This window comes from Anolis carolinensis, chromosome 1 (assembly GCF_035594765.1).
Source record: "Anolis carolinensis isolate JA03-04 chromosome 1, rAnoCar3.1.pri, whole genome shotgun sequence".
Lineage (NCBI taxonomy): Eukaryota > Metazoa > Chordata > Lepidosauria > Squamata > Dactyloidae > Anolis > Anolis carolinensis.
This window is the reverse complement of record NC_085841.1, coordinates 318292353-318314126: the sequence shown is the minus strand read 5'-3', so window position 1 is coordinate 318314126 and position 21774 is coordinate 318292353.

Genomic DNA, 21774 nt, shown 5'->3' with positions numbered 1-21774 from the left:
AAGCAAACTAGTCAAATGTGGGCTAGGCAATGCTACTATTAGATGGATCTGTGATTGGTTAAGCAACCAAAACCAAAGGGTACTCACCAATGATTCCACTTCATCCTGGAAAGAAATGACTAGTGGAGTGTCACAGGGTTCGGCCCTGGGCTCAGTTCTGTTCAACATCTTTATTAATGACATGGATGAAGGTTTAGAGGCTGTACTTTTCAAGTTTGCAGATGACACCAAATTAGGAGGGATAGCTAATACTACACAGGACAGGATCAGAATTCAAAATGACCTTAATAGATTAGTGAGCTGGGCCAAAACTAACAAAATGTATTTCAACAAGGACAAATGCGAGATACTACATCTAGGCAGAAAAAAATGAAATGCAAAGATACAGCCTGGCTCAACAACAGTCCATGTGAGAAAGATCTTAAATCTTTGTGCACAACAAGTTGAACATGAGCCAACAGTATGATGCAACACCTTAAAAAGCCAATGGTATTTTGGGCTGCATCAAAAGGAGTATAGTGTCTAGATTGAGGGAAGTCATGGTGCCTTTGTATTTTGCATTGGTTAGACCTCATCTGGAATACTGTGTTCAATTCTGGGTACCACAGTTCAAAAGAGATATTGACAAGCTGGAAGGTGTCCAGAAATGGGTGACCAAAATGATCAAAGGTCTGGAGACCATGACTCATGAGCAGCGTCTTAAAGAACTGGGTATGTTTAGCCTGCAGAAGAGAAGATTGAGAGGAGACATGATAGCCATGTATAAAAATGTGAAAGCGTGTCATAAGGAAGAGGGAGCCGACTTGTTTTCTGCTGCCCTTGAAACTAGGACTAGGAGCAATGGGTTCAAATTACAGGAATGGAGATTCCACCTGAACATTAGGAAGAACTTCCTGACTGTAAGAGCTATTCAACAGTGTAACTTTCTGCCTCAAAGTGCAGTGGAAGCTCCTTCCTTTTAAATAGAGGCTGGATGGCCATCTGTCAGAGATACTTTTTGCTTTCCCTGCATAGTAGGGGGTTGGCCCATGTGGTCTCTTCCAACTTACTATATGATTCTATGATCTGCTTGTTTAAAGTATACATTTCAATACATGCATATTAGTAAAATATGACTATTTTAATAATGTGTATTCATTGAAATTTATGTCCTTTGCTTCTTCACCATTTTGACATAAAATCCCTTCCTTTTCATCTATAAAGCTACAATCCTGTGTGTAGAATTACTCTGTTGAAAAGAATGACACTTACCAGATAGGTATTTTGGCATAACCTCCCTCTGTCCTGCTGTCCTAAACTGTAGCAACAAATGGTTTTAGTCTACTACACAAGGTCACAGTCTAATAAAGCAATGTGATTCAGCTGAAGTCAGGCTAAAAACAAAGAACAATTTGGGATGGCTGTCTGCTTCTCCTTTGGCTGGTGGAAAGAATTATCCTGGAGCATTTTCATACTGCACAATTACAACAGTAGTATTTCTCTTGCAAAAAAATCATAGAATTGGAAGAAACCACAAGGGCTATCCAGTCCAACCCTTTGCCATGCAGATAACATATCAAAGCACTTCTGACAGATGGTCATCCAGCATCTGTTCAAAAACCTCCAAAGATCAGACTCCACCACACTCTTGAGACAGTTTATCACACTGTTGAGGTGTTTCTTCTGCCTCCAGAGGCTGGATTTGGAGCTCTTCCACACAGCCATATAACTCGGAATATCAAGTTAGATAATTCACAATAACTGTTTTGAACTGGGTCATCTGAGTTCACATTGCCATATAATCCAGTTGAATTTGGATTTTATACAGCTGCATGGAAGGGGCCTAGAAGCCAGTGAGGACAGTCTGTGAAACAATCTAAAAGGCCACTGAAATGCATCAATCTCTATTGCAATTGTATTTTTTCAAGCTACTGTATATTGGATTGCATGACCAATGTGATATCTTCCAACTCCATGATTCTATGATCTCATTTGTCTCCTGAAATTAAAAGTATTATTTTTCCACACCCCTATTTTTATCCCAACAACATATTTGAGAAGTAGGTTGGTTGGATTAATTGATTGATATTCTCCCAGTATGGGATCCAAGGCAACAACTGAGAGGAAATGGCTGGCTCAGGGTGATCAACTGAGTATTTTGGTGAAGCTTGGGTTTGACCTGATCTATAACATGTATTGGACATGTATCATACCCAGGGCCCTTCCACACAGCCATATAACCCACAATATCAAGGCAGAAAATCCCACAATATCTGCTTTGAACTCTTATCTAAGTCCACACTGACATATATTCCAGTTCAAAGCAGATAATGTGGGATTTTATTCAGCTGTGTGGAAGGAGCTCCAGTTTCATCCTCTAGCCTGTATCCATTTTCCTTTTCCTTTCTCTCTCCCATTATACTTTTAATTTCGTTATGCACATTTTGTAAATACATCTATCTTTATATGTTTTACAAAGAAGACTAAGCTTGTATATATTCTCTGCTAAACCTTGTATGAGGAGGTAGGTTCTTGTTCAATTTCTGCATATCCAATTTGATTCCTCTGCTTCAGAAATTCACTAGTAACGCTTCTGTTTCACAACAAATTGGGGATGTTGGAGTAACAGATACAGCCCTCTAAGATATTACTAGAGTGAGCTATATGTGGACTATGTGGACTTTCATTGTCTACCTTGATGCAAACTTTTTTCTGCCACCAGTTTTTATTTTTTATCATGTGCCAGTAACCTATCTTCCTGGAAGAGCACATCATGGTCCAAGAAGTCAAATTGTTCTTCCTGACACCATCTGTGCAGCCAGTTATTCACTTCTACTATTTTTCTTGCTCTTCTTGGGCTGCATCATACAATGGGGAGGAGAGATAAAAACACACACACACACACACATATACATTAAGATATTTTAGATTTCTTCCAAGAGCTTCAAAATCCTTTCTAATCTTTTGAAAACTATGTTTTGCAGTACCATTGGTTCCTACATGAACCAGTGTGTTCTTGTTCTGCCTCATCTACGATTGGGGAAAGGCCCTCTGCTTCATTCTGTGACTGCAAATTCCATGTTTGTGAACAGTCCTCTTCCCCAGAGACATCCCCTATGCATTGATCAAGGACAGTCTACTCAGTTTTATCTATGAACCTCCCTGGGGTGTTGTATGTCTTCATTATCTGTTATTGGTGAGATAACTATAGAATCATAGAATCATAGAATAGTAGAGTTGGAAGAGACCTCATGGGCCATCCAGTCCAACCCCCTGCCAAGAAGCAGGAAATCTCATTCATAGCACCCCCGACAAATGGCCATCCAACCTCTGCTTAAAAGCCTCCAAAGAAGGAGCCTCCACCACAGTCCGGGGGAGAGAGTTCCACTGCCGAACAGCTCTCACAGTGAGGAAGTTCTTCCTAATGTTCAGGTGGAAACTCCTTTCCTGTAGTTTGAAGCCATTGTTCCGTGTCCTAGTCTGCAGGGCAGCAGAAAACAAGCTTGCTCCCTCCTCCCTATGACTTCCCCTCACATATTTGTACATGGCTATCATGTCTCCTCTCAGCCTTCTCTTCTGCAGGCTAAACATGCCCAGTTCTTTAAGCCTCTCCTCATAGGGCTTGTTCTCCAGACCTTTGATCATTTTAGTTGCCCTCCTCTGGACACCTTCCAGCTTGTCAACATCTCCCTTCAACTGTGGTGCCCAGAATTGGATGGAGTATTCCAGGTGTGGTCTGACCAAGGCAGAATAGAGGGGGAGCATGACTTCCCTGGATCTAGACGCTATTCCCCTATTGATGCAGGCCAGAATCCCGTTGGCTTTCTTAGCAGCCGCATCACATTGCTGGCTCATGTTTAACTTGTTGTCCACAAGGACTCCAAGATCTTTTTCACATGTACTGCTGTCTAGCCAGGTGTCCCCCATTCTGTATCTTTGCATTCCATTTTTTCTGCCGAAGTGAAGTATCTTGCATTTGTCCCTGTTGAACTTCATTTTGTTAGTTTCGGCCCATCTCTCTAGTCTGTCAAGATCATTTTGAATTCTGCTCCTGTCTTCTGGAGTGTTAGCTATCCCTCCCAGTTTGGTGTTGTCTGCAAACTTGATGATCGTGCCTTCTAACCCTTCGTCTAAGTCATTAATAAAGATGTTGAACAGAACCGGGCCCAGGACAGAACCCTGCGGCACTCCACTTGTGACTTCTTTCCAAGATGAAGACAACGCATTGGTGAGCACCCTTTGGGTTCGTTCGCTTAGCCATTTACAGATCCACCTAACTGTAGTTTTGTCTAGCCCACATTTTACTAGTTTGTTTGCCAGAAGGTTGTGAGGGACTTTGTCGAAGGCCTTACTGAAATCCAAGTACGCTACATCCACGGCATTCCCTGTATCGACCCAACTCGTAACTCTGTCGAAAAAACTTGAAATCAATTGCATAACTCCAGATTAACAGAACAAGGATTAACAGAACAATGCCTGGTCCTCTTTCTCTTTCTAAATGTCACATTTTTCCAAGCATTATAGTTCTCAACATTTGAAGCGACCTCTCCATAGCCTTGCCCTGAATGTTCATCTGATGTGGATTGTGTATCTAGAATAGTCTGCTGAGCTGTGTCTAAGAAAAACTCAAGTTCCTTAATTTCCTTAAGTATCTCTATCTGGGCCTCCAGTTGCTTGACCTTTTCTTCCCTTAAAGTGAGCTGTTTGCATTTGCTGCAGATGTAGCTCACTAGATGTTCTGTCAAGAAGATGAACATCCCACAGCCATCACATGTGATTGGAACAGGTTATCTCCACTCCATATCCAGGTGACTCAGGTTGCCAAACAAGAGCTGTTACTGAACTGTGGTCATCCTTCTCAAAATCCCTCAGTTCTCCTGTTCAATATAGAATCATAGAATAGTAGAGTTGGAAGAGACCTCATGGGCCATCCAGTCCAACCCCCTGCCAAGAAGCAGGAAATCGCATTCAAAGCACCCCCGACAGATGGCCATCCAGCCTCTGCTTAAAAGCCTCCAAGGAAGGAGCCTCCACCACAGCCCGGGGGAGAGAGTTCCACTGTCGAACCGCCCTCACAGTGAGGAAGTTCTTCCTGATGTTCAGGTGGAATCTCCTTTCCTGTAGTTTGAAGCCATTGTTCCGTGTCCTAGTCTGCAGGGCAGCAGAAAACAAGCTTGCTCCCTCCTCCCTATGACTTCCCTTCACGTATTTGTACATGGCTATCATGTCTCCATGATATTTTCCCAAGATTAGTGTTGAACAAGTTGCGCATGCTGCTAGACATTTGCTGCTGAAATTCAACTGCTGGCTCTCCCCCCAGAAAGGACAGTTGACCTAGCTGAAGCTCCACCCCTTGAACACACAGCAGAAGCTCCTTCTCTCAAGCACAGAGCCAAAGCTCCACCCCTCTTAAGCACATGGTCTCAAACACATAGCCACAAAAAAGGCTTCAAGTAGAGACATTAGTTCCTTAGATACCAGAACAACCACAAATCCTTAACAGCACGCTCACTACCTTACCTTTTAAGTACCCAGCCTATCAAACAACAAGAGACAAATAAACACTCAGCTTTCTACTGCACAGAGACAGAGAGTACTTCTAGCTAAGATGCTCCCTGCTTCCTTCTTCTTTGGCCGCTGGAGCTCAATTGCATTATATATACTTGCTGATTTCCTTAATATCTGACATAAATTCTTCTGTGTGTCCCCTTGTCCTTGCTTTTAACATACCAACAAAGAAATCTATAACCACATTATAAAAAGAAAAAAAGAGAGTTTAAAGTAAGTATAACATTATTGAGCATTAGGTTCCTCAACTTAATTCTTTTTTAAAAAATATACTAGCTCTTAGAAAGCTAACTACTAATGCATTATCCATTCAAATATGCATACCTAACCACAAAGTATACCCACAATGCTGCACATACTGCAGGAAACAAGTCAAAATAAGTAGCATAATTAATAAGAGAACATGAGCAGTGCACTTCCTCAAAAGCAAATGCCATCCCACACTGATTCAAATAGGAAATCCTCAAAGCTGGTTTTGAGTTCTTCTGAATTCAACATGTATGTGTGTGTGTGTTTATGCGTATATGTATGTATGTGACTTCAAGTTGCTTGTCAACTTATGGCAACTCCATGAATTTTAAAGTGTTTTCTTAGACAAGGAATAGTCATGACTGGTTTTGCCAGTTCCTTCCTCTGAAATACAGCACACAGACTTCTGACTCATGGCCCATTCCAATTTGGGCGGCCATTCTTTATTATGCCACAGCTTCAAAACCTTTAATAGTTACATGAGAGGTAGCATTTTAGTGGGTGAAGTAGCTTTCCTTTCTGTTTCTCCTTGAATAAAAGATTACAGCTTCAAGTAGTAATGTAGTTGTTAAATATCTGTCTCACAAAAATGACAAATCTGCTGTCAGAAAAATGGGAGGAGCCTAAAACCCAAAAGAAAAATAAATGTAAATACAGTCATTTCATTTCTGCCCTATATCTAAACAGCCTAAACAAGAAACAGTGGAGTGAAAATATTATGCAAAAACACATTTTTAAAAGAAACTTAAACACCAATTGTTTTATTCAACAAGACCAATAAAGATAACTGGTAACAGTATGGCCTTTCATACAGTCATATAAAAACATAAGTGACTTTCTTCCAACTAAGTAATAAATAAAAATAGAGCTTAATATTGCTGTATCTGTTCATTGAATCAATAGAGATTAAGAAGGGGACCCACTTTTCCAAGAAATTATCAGAAACTCAATAATAATAATAATAATAATAATAATAATAATAATAATAACAACAACAACAACAACTTTATTTTTATACCTTGCCCCATCTCCCCGAAGGGACTCAGGGCGGCTTACAACAATATAATAACAACAACAAAACAATAAAACAAATATCCCAACAATAAAAACATCCGCATCAATAAAACAGTCTTTAAAATCAACTTACAGCATAAAAATGTTAAAAACAAGAGACTAATACACAGATCTAGGCCAAAGTGCAGAATATTCCAAAATGGGGAGAGGTAGTTTCACAGCTAAAATGGACAATAATGTGCAATGTAATAATGGCAAAGCATCAACGATGGAGCTATTGTAGAATGGGCAGATAAATCAAACCCACAACAATTAATCATCAAAGGCCTTTTGGAAGAGCCAGGTTTTTAGGCTCTTCCAGAAGGAGAGGAGGGTAGGGGCCTGCCTGATCTCCCTAGGGAGTGAGTTCCAAAGCCGGGGGGCCACAACGGAGAAGGCCCTCTTAAGGCTGTTAAAAGATAAATTATAATATTGTACATTTCATCTTCATTTTATAGTGTGTTTATTGCACTTTCCCCCTGTGTATAACCTCATCTTTGATGTAGCAGATGTACAAGGTGTTTTTGTTCCCTACTTCTCATTTAGTTTCCAGTTTCCTACACTAAGTGGATAAAGAAATAAGGTTTGTTTTGTAATCATTGCACATTACAAAAAGAAAAAAAGAAAATTTAAAAAAGGAAATAAATTGCATAGTTAGACCTTTTCCTCCTTAGATACTTCTAAATGTTTCATACAAAATCTAGATAAACTATATTTTATTGTTTTGTGGTGTTCCTTGTTCTCTAATCAGGCTACCAACCAACCGACCAATTAACCAAAGATGCAGGGTCAAGACAAGTAAGACTCTACAATAAGATGTTGGACTTCAGGCATATTTTTGAACCTTAGATCTCTTCACATGGCAGTGCCGTTTTGCCAGCAGTCTCTGGAAAAAGGGCAGGCTCATGCTCATGGTGCCCTGCGTGCCCTCCCTCCTTCTCCTATCACATGGTGGGGACATGACAAGGCACATTGGCACCCCATCAGATGGAGGAAAGGGCAAAAAATTACAGCCCCATCAGAGCTACCCAAAGCACACTTGCCTCTCCGTTGTGGCAGAGGAAGGGACTTGAGGTGCTTACCCTCCACTTTGGGAGGAATGAGGGTGGGACCAAGCTGGCATAGTGTGATGACCCATGGGCCTTGTAGTCCTGCTCATGACATTGTGATGCCTGATGAAGAAGAAAACTTGGGTTTTTTACCTTCCCAGTCAGAACTGGATTCTTCCCAGACAGATTCTTCCCAGCCAGATCTGGGAACCTTGCACCTGCAAGAGGGTTATGTTCCAGAAGTATGTCAAACAAACACTGAGGCTACTTCTCCTGTGTTTTCTCGCCATGAGTTTTGTAAACAACAGAGAGGTTTGGAAGCGGCCTCGCGCAGGAGTGCTAGAATAATTGCTAAGAATTTGCCAATTAAGCCTGCTTTCCATGAGAATCTTTAAGGAGTCAAACATCTGGTCTCAGAGATTAGCTTTCGTTTCTGGTTCCCAGAGAACTGCTCTCGGCGGGAAAGTTAGACTCTATATAGGTGTTTTACCCGCGGAGTAACTTTGCGGAGTCAATTCGTCAGCCTCCGGAGCGAGTTGTGTCTGAACAGCGCGCTCCGCTTCAAGCCTCGTTCCTGCTCAAGCCTTGTCCTTGTTTCCAGCCTTCGCTCCTGTTTCCCAGCCTTTGTTTACCTACGGACCTTGCCTTGTTTCCCAGGACTAAACCTTGCCTTGTTTCACGGATTTTACCAAGTTATTCCACGGACCTTGTTCTTGTTCCTCGTTACCTTGTTCTTGTTCCTCGTTACCTTGTTCCACGATTCAAGCCTTGTTTCAAGTATCAAGTTATTTCCTAGCCTTGCTCAAGTTCATGGACTAAAGGACCTTGTCATCTCCCCTCACTTTGCCTGGCAAAGTGAGTGTTTCGGTTATTGGATTACAACTTTGGACCTTAATATTTCATATTGGACATTGTTTCCTTGGACTAATTTTGACCTTTCCTGAAAGGTCTGCTTCTGGACTAACTTTTACATTTGCTTTTATTAACTTTATATATTTCCTTAATAAAGATATTAGATAGAATCTGGCCTCTGCGTATGGTTATTGGTGCTCTGTAGCCTGGGTCGTGACAGTTTGACTCCGCCACCCATAAGCACCAATTAACCAAGGCCAGAATGTCTACCGGAACCGTGCCGGGTGGGCAGCCGCTTACCTACACCATCGACAAGGATGAGGTGGACCGAATCCGTGATAAGCTCAATGCACAGGATGGGGAAATAAAGGGTTTGAAGGAACGCGGAATCCGTCTTCCGGCCATGGCGTTGCCAACCAAGTTTACTGGAGAAGCTTCTAAGGTTCATGTTTTCCGTCGCCAATGCCAAGCTTATCTAGAGGCCCGTGATGCCGAGTTTCCCCAGGAAGACATCAAGGTGGCGTGGATTTACAGTCTCCTAGACGGGCCAGCAGCTAACTGGGCGACGGCTCTGTTCGACCAAGCCTCCCCACATCTAAGGTCAGCGCAACATTTCTTGGACCACCTTAAGGCGACCTGGGGAATCGAGGACAATTTGGAGGCAGCCGGGCACAAACTCCGCCGCCTCTTCCAAGGAGACAGACCCATGTCTCAGTACATAGCCGAGTTCCGAGTGCTGGCCCACAACACCGGCTGGAACGATGTTGCCCTCAGAGGACAATTTCGGGAGGGTCTCAACATTGAAATGCTGGAGGAAATCTCCAAGGTGCATCCTCCCCAAACGCTTGAAGCACTCATCGATCAATGTTTACGGGCTGAAGTCATGATTGCCAACAGGAAACAGTGGGTACGAGGACAGAGCGGTAGAGCTGGGGCAAAACCCCCCGCTCCCGCCAGCGTTCAGCCGCGTCCAGTGTGGAGACCCCCACCACCATCCCCATATCCCAGAGGGAGCGAGGAGGTGCCGATGCAGTTGGGCAATGTGCGTCCCAGATTAGATGCCGCCGAGAAGGCCCGCCGCCAACGCCTAAATCTCTGTTGGTATTGCGGGAATGGGGGCCACTTCGCCAGAGAGTGCCCAGCCAAAGGGAAGCCCGCCGCCTGTCTTGCGGCGGCGTCCTCCACGGAGACGAAGGCGTCTGAGGCGGCTGGCACACAGCCGGCGGGGGAAGCCAACGACCGGGCGTAGAGAGGCTCGCCAACCCGGTCAAGAAACCCATTCAAGAGCCGCCAACCGGGGTCCTGTTCCTTCTAGTGGTCACCTTATGGTCAGCAAAAAAGGGACCCGTCATGATCCACGCCATGATAGACTCAGGAGCTACCAACAATTTCATTGATAGAGAGTATGCCGACTCTCTGGGATTACAATATCATGACTTCAAGAATGCCCGTGTGGTGCAAGCCATCGATGGCCGCCCTCTCAAGACGGGCCCCGTAAGCCAGTGGTCGGAACCCACCAGGATGTGGATAAGGGAACATATGGAAGAGATTTCCTTCTTTGTTACTGAGGTTCCCCATTTCCCTGTGATTTTGGGGATTCCATGGCTGACACTTCACGACCCAAGCATCTCCTGGTCCAACAGAGAACTGCAGTTTGCTTCAAAGTACTGCCAAAACCATTGCCTCGTAGCCAAGGTCTGCCATGCCACAGACACCGAGCCCATTATCACCTTGCCAAAGAAGTACTCCGAGTATTGGGATGTATTCAATGAAAAAGAAGCCGAAAAATTACCCCCACATAGACCTTATGACTGTGCCATTGACTTGGTGGAGGGGGCCCCGATCCCGCGAGGGCATCTCTACTCCCTGACTGAACCAGAGCAAGAAGCTCTCAGGGAATTCATAGAGACAAACCTTCGCAAGGGATTCATCAGACCCTCTCAATCCCCAGCTGCCTCCCCAGTGATGTTTGTGAAGAAGAAGTCAGGGGAATTACGCTTGGTGGTGGACTACAGAGCATTGAACAATATCACTAAGCGGAACAGCTATCCCCTGCCCTTAATCTCGGATCTACTAGACCGACTTCGAGGAGCCAAGGTCTACACCAAGCTGGACCTACGGGGGGCTTATAATCTAGTTCGCATCAGAGAAGGGGACAAGTGGAAGACTGCCTTCCAGACTAAATTCGGATTATTCGAGTCCCGAGTTATGAATTATGGTTTATGCGGAGCTCCCGCCACGTTCCAGCATTTTGTCAATGACATTTTTCAGGACTATCTAGATCGGTTCTTGATCATCTACCTGGACGATTTTTTGGTGTTTTCTAGATCACAATCGGAACATGAGAACCACGTTAAAATGGTGTTACAACGATTGCGGGATCATGGACTTTATGCCAAGCTGGAAAAATGCGCTTTTGATCTACAAGAGGTAGATTTCCTGGGGTACCGCATCTCGCCTCTAGGGCTCTCCATGGACCCGGCAAAAGTTTCAGCAGTATTGGAATGGCGGGCGCCAACCAACAAGAAAGAGGTGCAGCGATTCTTGGGGTTCGCGAACTATTACCGCAAGTTCATTCCAGATTTTGCCCGCTGGTCTGACCCAATCACCAGCTGCATCCGTGGGAAACAGCCCTTCCGCTGGACTGATCAAGCAGAGAAAGGGTTCCAGCAACTAAAGAAATTATTCACATCCCAGCCAATCCTTCAGCATCCAGATCCTGAAACCCTTTTTGTGGTGCAAGCGGACGCCTCTGATGTGGCAATTGGGGCTGTGCTCCTACAACCGGTGGGAGATCACCTTCATCCTTGTGCCTATTATTCTCGTCAACTAACCGCACCAGAGAGGAACTATACCATTTGGGAAAAAGAACTATTAGCCATAAAGGCAGCTTTTGAAACTTGGAGACATTGGCTAGAAGGGGCCAAATTTCCCATTGAAGTCCACACTGATCATCGGAATCTAGAACATCTAAGAACTGCCCGCAAGCTAAATCAGAGGCAGCAACGTTGGGCTTTATTCTTTGAACGTTTCAACTTCCAGATTCATTATGTGACCCCAGCCCAAACCAAGCAAGCAGACGCCCTGTCACGTAAACCGGAATACGCTGCAGGACGCAAGGAGACCTTTGAATCCCAACTACTACAACCCGAGAACTTTGCCACGCTCACAGTGGGGAACACCAAATCCACTCCCATTGATTCAACTCCCTCTACTCCAGGACCCATCTGTGCTCAAGAAATCAGGGCTAGTCAGCAAGCAGATGCCTGGGCGCAGGACCAACTTCGTCAAGGTCTGCATTTTCCCTTTTCGCTTAAAGATGGACTGCTTTGCTATAGAAATCATGTTTATATCCCACCCAGACCGGGCAGGGAAAAAGCACTTCGTCTGTGTCATGACTGCAAACCAGCAGGGCATTTCGGACTATTTAAAACCATGCATTTGATCCTAAGAGATTTCTGGTGGCCCAAGATCCGCAAAGATGTGGAAAAATATGTCAACACCTGCCCAGTATGCCAGCGCTCCAAGATAAGAAGGGAGAAGCCCTCAGGACTTCTACACCCCCTTCCTACCCCATCTCGCCCATGGGAAATAATTTCTGCGGATTTTATCACTGACTTACCACCTTCCTGTGGATTCACCACGATCCTAGTGGTGGTGGACCTTTTCACCAAGTTAGCCCATTTCATTCCCTGTGAAGGCCTTCCCACGGCCCAAGAGACTGCAGATTTATTCCTCCAACATGTTTTCAGACTACATGGATTGCCCAAGAGTTTGGTCACAGACCGTGGATCCCAATTCACCTCTCGTTTCTGGAAGGCACTACAAAAACTATTGGGCATAGACTCTCGTTTATCTTCAGCTCATCATCCCCAAACGGATGGGCAAACGGAGCGCACCAATGCCACTTTGGAACAGTACCTTCGCTGTTATGTAAACTACCAACAGGACAATTGGGCTTCTCTGTTACCACTGTCGGAGTATGCCTACAACAATGGAGTCCAGGCTTCTACAAAAGAAACGCCGTTCTTTGCAAACTACGGCTTCCATCCACGTTTCTTTCCCCCTGTCATTGAAACTTCAGAAGTTCCCGCAGCAGAAGAATGGCTGCAGGAACTCACAGCGGTACAACAACTTTTGCTCCAGCAACTGGAACAAGCCAAGGAAGACTATAAACGTCACGCGGACAAACATCGCCAGCCGGGCCCCGAAATCAAGGTAGGAGATCGGGTTTTTCTGTCCACTCGCTTTTTGCCCTCCCATCGCCCTTGCCGGAAGTTAGATGCCCGTTTCATTGGTCCCTATCCAGTGGTGGCGCAATTAAACCCCGTGACTTTCAAACTCCAACTTCCGCGTTCAATGCGCATTCACCCAGTGTTTCACCGCTCCCTGCTCCTTCCGGCGGATGGTGTGCGGCCAGATGTAGACCGGCCGGCCCCCGTCCCTATTTTGGTGGATGGGGAGGACGAGTTCGAGGTTCAAGACATTTTGGATTCTCGCTTTCACCGCCGCCGCCTGCAATATCTCATTGACTGGGTGGGTTTTGGCCCTGAGGAACGCTCTTGGGAAGACGCCTCCACAGTCCATGCTCCTGATCTAACCCGTCGCTTTCATCAGACCTATCCCGCCAAGCCACGACCTCGCGCCTCGGGGAGAGAGTCCCAGTTTGGGAGGGGGCTTGAGGAGGGGGATAGTGTGATGACCCATGGGCCTTGTAGTCCTGCTCATGACATTGTGATGCCTGATGAAGAAGAAAACTTGGGTTTTTTACCTTCCCAGTCAGAACTGGATTCTTCCCAGACAGATTCTTCCCAGCCAGATCTGGGAACCTTGCACCTGCAAGAGGGTTATGTTCCAGAAGTATGTCAAACAAACACTGAGGCTACTTCTCCTGTGTTTTCTCGCCATGAGTTTTGTAAACAACAGAGAGGTTTGGAAGCGGCCTCGCGCAGGAGTGCTAGAATAATTGCTAAGAATTTGCCAATTAAGCCTGCTTTCCATGAGAATCTTTAAGGAGTCAAACATCTGGTCTCAGAGATTAGCTTTCGTTTCTGGTTCCCAGAGAACTGCTCTCGGCGGGAAAGTTAGACTCTATATAGGTGTTTTACCCGCGGAGTAACTTTGCGGAGTCAATTCGTCAGCCTCCGGAGCGAGTTGTGTCTGAACAGCGCGCTCCGCTTCAAGCCTCGTTCCTGCTCAAGCCTTGTCCTTGTTTCCAGCCTTCGCTCCTGTTTCCCAGCCTTTGTTTACCTACGGACCTTGCCTTGTTTCCCAGGACTAAACCTTGCCTTGTTTCACGGATTTTACCAAGTTATTCCACGGACCTTGTTCTTGTTCCTCGTTACCTTGTTCTTGTTCCTCGTTACCTTGTTCCACGATTCAAGCCTTGTTTCAAGTATCAAGTTATTTCCTAGCCTTGCTCAAGTTCATGGACTAAAGGACCTTGTCATCTCCCCTCACTTTGCCTGGCAAAGTGAGTGTTTCGGTTATTGGATTACAACTTTGGACCTTAATATTTCATATTGGACATTGTTTCCTTGGACTAATTTTGACCTTTCCTGAAAGGTCTGCTTCTGGACTAACTTTTACATTTGCTTTTATTAACTTTATATATTTCCTTAATAAAGATATTAGATAGAATCTGGCCTCTGCGTATGGTTATTGGTGCTCTGTAGCCTGGGTCGTGACACATAGTTTGATGGCGCTTGGTGGGCTCCATCTAGAAGAGGAAAAGGAGGCCATAAAAACCCAATGTGTTGAGGTCGAAGATCTTGGGCCATGCATTTAGAGGACACAAGGCATGACAACTGATTATAGTGGAAATGTTAACACCACCATCACAACACAGGTATACATTTTCTCTGTAAAGAGGAGAAGGTGGTTATATCTCTCAATCATGGAAAAGAAGTGATGTAGAATTTTGTGATTATTTGCCACCAGGTCATCTTTAATGTTTGGTGACTCTATGAATGAGAGACCTCCAGAATTTCCCTTCCTGCTTAAGTCTTTGAAACTCCTTGATCAACTCAATCAAGATATAGTGTGATCTTCCTATTTTCCTTTTGCCTTCAACTTCCATTAGCAAACCTTGACTGACATTGAAATTACTGTAGTAGCTTCTTGCATCCCAGAGAACTTAGGCCTTTAAAGAAACCTCTACCACAGCCAGTTTACCAGCTGCTAGGAATTCTGGGAGTTGAAGGCCAAAACATCTGGGGACCCACAGGTTGAGAACCACTGCTCTACCACATCAACATGGCCAACCACACTAAATGGCAAAGTAAGTTTGAAACTGAGCTTCTCAAAGTGAGCTATAGCATGAGAAATCACATGAGAAATAAAAAAGGAGCAGAGGGGAACTCATTAACAGATTATTTTAAAAGTATCTCTTTCAGTGCTAGACATATCCCAAAATTCACATGAGATTGAAAAATGTACTTTAAAAGCAGAATACACTTATCTGATTATTCCAAAATCCTGGCCATCCCATTTAGATGGGATTCTTCTATTCATCATGTAGCAAATGACATGTTTGCAGCAAAATACACACACATGTCAATTTACTTGTGATGTTGCCTCTTTTCTCTTCTCTATAAAGATAACTATTTCTGTGCAAAGAGAGAGAGAGAGAGAGAGAGAGAGAGAGAGAGAGAGAGAGAGAGAGAGAGAGAGAGAGAGAGAGAGAGAGAGAGATATGCAGGAAGAGGCCTCTAGGTACCCATAAAACTCATTGGGGGAGGAAAATAAATAGGAAATCCTTCCAAAATAGATCTGGCAAGTATCCTTAGTAAACCCTATATATTTTGTAATGTATCTGTTTGACATATTTGGGGAGTGGGCTTGCCATTTGGAATCTGGAGCCTTACTCCATTTCTCAAAAAGTAAACTAAGGATTAAAATTTTATTTGCATACGTACACATTTTTATGTCTTAAAAGACAAAAAGGACATAGTCAGATAGTGGCGTAATATGGGAAAACTACACTTGAACAAGGAATTTAGGCTTTCCACTCACAGTAAATTAGTGTCTCTGATTATACCGAGTCTACAGAGGAAACAGACATAAATATTTTGTCTGACATGAGAGACAGTTTGGAAAGAAGTTAAGGAAAATAAAGGTTGCTTGTCCTGGAGATTCTTGGATGTTGTTCTAGACCTCCTGTGCAGTTAGAGAAAGAAGATATGGATATATTTAACAGATAAAATAAAGCTTGTAAAGAAGCCAAGTTTAAATCATGAGGGAGTATTTTCTAGAATGACTGGGATAATGCCCATGCCAAAACGAAGAATAGAAACATGTTCCTAAAGAAAACAGACTATAGCAATGAAGTCAGAATTTAAACATAAGTTCAAATAATGGGCAGATGGGTTTTTTTTAAAAAAGTTAAGTTTGGGAAACCATAGGGTTCTTAACCTACTTACAACTATAGGGAATTTTCCGTTGGTCTCCATCATGGGTTCGGGATTAGTCTGTGAGGTGTGTATATGTGTGCGATGTATATATATAGCCTAGAGTACATCTGGCTAAATAATGAATTTAATGAATGCTGCCAAATGACTGAGACAATAGCAGCTTGTTTTGCCATAGGGACATTGACAATCCCCATCAATAATCTGTCTGATCTCTACTGGATGTTACAACAGGCTGGAGATTTTTGCTCCCCCGCCCAATCTTCATAAATTTCAGCACAGCAGAAGTAGAAGGTCATGGGGAGCTGAAAGGATGAGTGATATTTCTTGATGGAAATATCCTATATTTAAAAAGTTACATTCTGCATTTGTTTGGATGCCTTCTTTCCTTTTCTTTGCAGTTGACTAACTTACTACTGTACTTGTCCTTTCTCAGTATTGCTAATATAATCACATTGTTACTTGTAATCAGCCTGCAGAAAGCCAGCAGGGCTCTATTCTTTTTAAATCCTTTGTATATTACCAGTTATCTGTGTGTCAAGGTGACTTTTGAAACTTACACAAAATGAGTGATTCATCAGGTTTAACATAATGATTGAAAGATTCATCTACCTTTCCAAGTATAAATGGTTCCTTTTGGACAACTGTAACCTGCAGGATTCTAAGTTACGGAAATAGCAAGAAGCAATTCTGCACTATTTGACCTCATACTTTTAATAATATAATGTATTTTAACTATGTTGTGCTCCGCCTCCAGCCATAAGGGGAAGCAGGTAATAAACAAACATTCATCTTCTTCCTCCTCCTCCTCCTCCTCCTCCTCCTCCTCTTCCTCAAAACCTGTGGTGTGGGGTGATTTTTTTAAATGTTTCCAAGATAGGTGTTTTCGGATCTGGCTGAATAAGGTTAGTTAAAGGCACTGACAAAGGAACTTAGGAATGCTGATGCCACTCAAATATCAATAATGGCTTTCATACCGCATTGTAGCTGTATCCACTCATCAAATTTCTTGTTGACAGTATACTATGGGTAATACAGTATTTTGAGGAAATTCAGTGTTATTTTTCCATTATTATTCCACATAGCATTCGTTGCTCTTATTTCTTAGAGTTATTAATAAAGCTATTGCAATTTCATCCACTCAGCATAAAGTTGTTCCGTGAAGTGTGTGCTTGTATGTGTTTTAATTTGAAGAGAGCTTTGTATGAAAAACAGTGGTTGGGCCTGGAGAGAATGGGTCCTTTATTAATCTAAACTCAAAAATGTAATAAATGTTCAACTTAGTTGCTCTTCAGAATGTTCTTCTGTGGCCTTGTATGAGAACATGCTGTATCTGTGACAGGAGTAAAAGACGAAATTACACTCAGCCCTCTACACACAGGTTTGATTAATGTGTTCTGTCTAGGAATTTCTTGTTCTCAAAGTGTGGCTCTATGGTTAATGTTTCCCATAGAGTTACACTGGAGAACATAAAGATTCCTAAAAAGAACATTTCTCCAAGCATTTGTCAATTCCCCAGAATGATTCTATGGTCAACTTTCAGAAATTGACCACAAAGTTGCACTGAAGGACCTAGAGATGTCTAGAGACATGTGTTCCCTAAGGTAAGGAAACAGTTTTACTTATTCATGGTTTTTTCACTTCTGCAGGGGTCCTATGCCTCTAACTTCAGTGAATGTGGAGGACTGACTGTATTGTACTGTATTCTTTGCAGTTATATACAGCTTGTTGAATGTATTCATTGGTTCATATCATCATCATCATCATGGGTGATCACTCATAGCTAATATGGTTGTGTTCCAGAGGTGAATCCATAAACAACTGTGGTGACCTATTTTGAATCCACATGGTCTTTCGCACTGAGGGCATAGATTTCTAGATGGAAGGGGTCACAACAAGGGTTTGCTTGATGTGGTTTCCTGTTGGCACATTTCTCCTTTCCCCCTGTTGTCGACCGCGTTTTTAGGGGATCGGGCCCCTTAAGGAGAGAGCCGATCCGGTCCTGAGAGAACGGACCTTGGCGGAGCCAATAGGAGAATATGAGCCGCAATACAACCTGAAGCCGAAATGAAGAAGGTCCGCCAAAGTTGAAGGAAAATCCGCCAAGGAGTCTTTATTGAGCGATTCAGCTGAAAAGGACTCTAGTAGTGATCATTCAGTCTACTAGGGTACCATATAATCAAAATACAGCCATATTTATACAAAATTTCAGTCTGACAGCCCTTTGAATTTCCCGCCCCGCTCCCCCGCCCATCTGATCGCGGATAGGCTAGAAGGTTGAACGAGGCAGGCTTTCGTTTCCCGCCTTGCTCTGTTGGCCCAATAGGGAGCTGCTTTTTGTCCCCACTCGAGCCAATCAGGAAGGAGAAGGCGGGAGTTATTGAAACAATGAAGTGACAGGGCAGGAAATATCATATTAATTCCTGCTAGACCGATTTCTAAAGGGATTAATGACAGCAATCAAGGGTTCCTGTCACGTATACAGATTTTAGATATGCCTTGGGGTGTCAGGGGGGGAAGTGGTGATGGGTAGTGATGAGCCATAATTGACAGGCTCCACAGGGCGCCTTCCTGAGGTGTCCTGGAATTTCCTTAGGATGAGATATGACAATGTTTGCCTTGGAGGCAAATCACCTTTAGGACAACACTCCGAATTTGGTGACTCAAGCCTTATATTGTCCATGCAATCTGAATTAGATTGGGTTAAGCTGTGGCAGATTATCCTTTTGTTTTTGGGAAGGGAAGCCTGGGTCATAGAAAATGGGACAGGTTCTGGGGTTCAAGTTGAGTTCGAAATATTCCCTATCTGATTTCATGACTTGGCAATTATATGAAATAAAATGAAAAATAAAATAAAGTTGGAATATAAACCCAGCTGGGAAAAATACATATTTTCCGGGGATCCCAAAGAGTACAAATACATATAGGCAGATAGATAGATTTCAAGGAAGTAAGGGAGAATCCATAGAGGTGGGTTACATTGCATAAAGGGGAATCATGAATGATATAAACAATTTGAAAACATTTGATAAGAACAAAGTTCACAACATCTGGGGAACCCAATATGGAAATGCATAAAAGTGGAGTTTTAGCAGCATGATTTTACAATTCATGAAGTTGTTATCTCTTGCCTCAGAGTGCAGGGATAATCCACAGTAAACTCCAGTAAAAAGTCTCAATCACCTTCTACTATAAATATATGGAATATAGAACATAAAGTCTTGATTTTTTAACTATCTTTTACAAAGTCCTGGAGGGGAGGGTGGTCACCTTGATCACACCCCCTCTATTTGTGTCTCTTCAAAATCCATTGCACTTTTGGTAATTAGCTTTAAGCCCATCTTCAAATCTCTTATGCTGTCCACCAACATTCCATTTTCCATTATTAAGCTGAGAATGAAGTAACTGCTTTGGGAGATGGTGGTTGGACATTCAGACTATATGTAGTGAAGTTGAGAGTGGAGAATAATGATTTCATTACTGGTGATCTTTGCTTCTTCCAGAACACTGTCTTCTCAAGGGATTTGCAGGATTTTTCAAAAGCAACGCTAATGGAATCTTTCCAGAAGCTGAGAGTGTAGATGGTCCATGTTTTGGAGATGTACAATAGAGTTAAAAGAACTATAGCTTCTTGGTATCCCTAAGAATGTCACCAATAAAGATAAAATGACTTCTGCTTTGAAACTCCTTATTTTGAGTCAAATCTTCAAAAATGCTAAAATGCTGTTTATTTCCAATGTAATGCAGGGATTTGGGGCCATTCCCCCCCCCCCCTTAGGCTTTTAAACTAGTTGTGTGTAAAGAAACACTACAGTTAGCCTGCAACCATCTTTAACTGCAATGAGGTGACAACATTCTGGGTAATGACTTGTAGATGTGTTTACAACGAGTTGACAATGTGTTGGATAAATGTTCTCTGAGTTGTAGATCTATTTACAGTGAGCATTGGGGGAATGTTCATTAGGTGCCGACTTGTTTGTTTACATTGTTTTGGATTTGTGATTGTTTTTACTAAACAATATGCAGGCTGATGAAGGAGGAATGTTTGCACGCTTTAATGATTTACTGTTGGAACTTTTCTTTAAAAAATACTTAACTGCTTCTTTTGTCAGTTTCCACAGCGAACGATGCCAGTCAGAACAGTTTTATTAGCACAGCATGGGCTGTTTGGAAAAACATTACCCAACTAAAAATCCTAATGCTTTCCTGTTCGGTGAGTTGTCATTTGGCTGGCTCCAGCAAACAGAGATCTTTCTGCTCTGTATAAGCAAATGCCTTTTAAGGTTATAACTTGAGCTCAAGAGCTACATGCTAAGATTTATAAAGCACCACATGGAGTATTGCTGGCAATTACTCTTTCTTTGTCTTTCCAAGTATATCAAAAGTAAAAAAAAAACATAACAAAAAAACAGGCATTCTCATCAGCTACTGTAACTACTTTAATAAAACTTTCCAAAATTACCATCAGTGTGAGTTTAGTTACATAATACAATAAAATCCAATACACACTGGAGAGCAATGAAGAGGTCTTTCCACAATAGCTCTTTCAGTAGTTCCTACTAACTCAATGTAATCTTTATGACTTTATATACAGTAAGAACGTGATATCCTGTAATATAGGCTCAAACCAAAATAAATATTTTTCATTGCTTGTTGTGGTGACATCACAATTTGCATGTTATAATCACATTCCCCATTTCCCTAGAATAATATAATTTCCCAAGCTGTCTTGATTGTAATTAATTTCATAACATCACATTACATTTGTGGATTTGCTTTTCAGTTCTCCCGTTTTCCATCATACCTCTCTTCTTTGTCCAAAGAATTGTTTTAGATGTGTGTAGTTACATTACTTATAGAATTATCTGTTATTCAAGCAATGTTTCTTTCATCTCACATGACCTCCAATATTAAGAGGACATTTTCCATAATTAGCAAAGATTCATCAAGTGTCAGATACCTGATTTCGAAAAGAGTAGATGCCAGTTTGTTGTGAGGTAAAATATGAGTCCTGTAGCATTTTAAATCTACCACATTTTTATTAAAATAAACATCCATAGATTATATCTAAATTCTCTCTCTTTCTCTCTCTCTCTCTCTCTCTCTTTCTCTCTCTCTCTCTCTCTCTCTCTCTATATATATATATATATATATATATACGAAATTCCAAATAACAATTCACAGATCTTTTAGTGAAAGTGCATGTTATAATTTGTTAGTTGACTTTTTGTAGTCAATTGATCCTTCTGAGATTCACTTACCATTTAATTCAGTTTTAAAGCAGTATTGAAGAAAGTAGCAGATGACTACATAGGAAATCTTGGAACTATTTTGATGCCCAGTTGGTGATTACACAAACCAAGGACTTGCTTTCATGCACTTCTGTGGATTTGTTGTACGGCTGCTAGCTTAAAACCATATTAAATGGCCCGTGTAGATGGGACCTGAGAACTGTACTAAATGGCATTTGTGATCTCTTCCAACTCCATGATTCTATGATTTTAAAACCAGTAAAAACTGTTCATAATTCTATGTTTGTATAGCTTTTGAAAAGACCCCCCCCAAAAAAAAACTTGGATAAAATGCAATGTTTTAACATGGCATTAGAACCATGC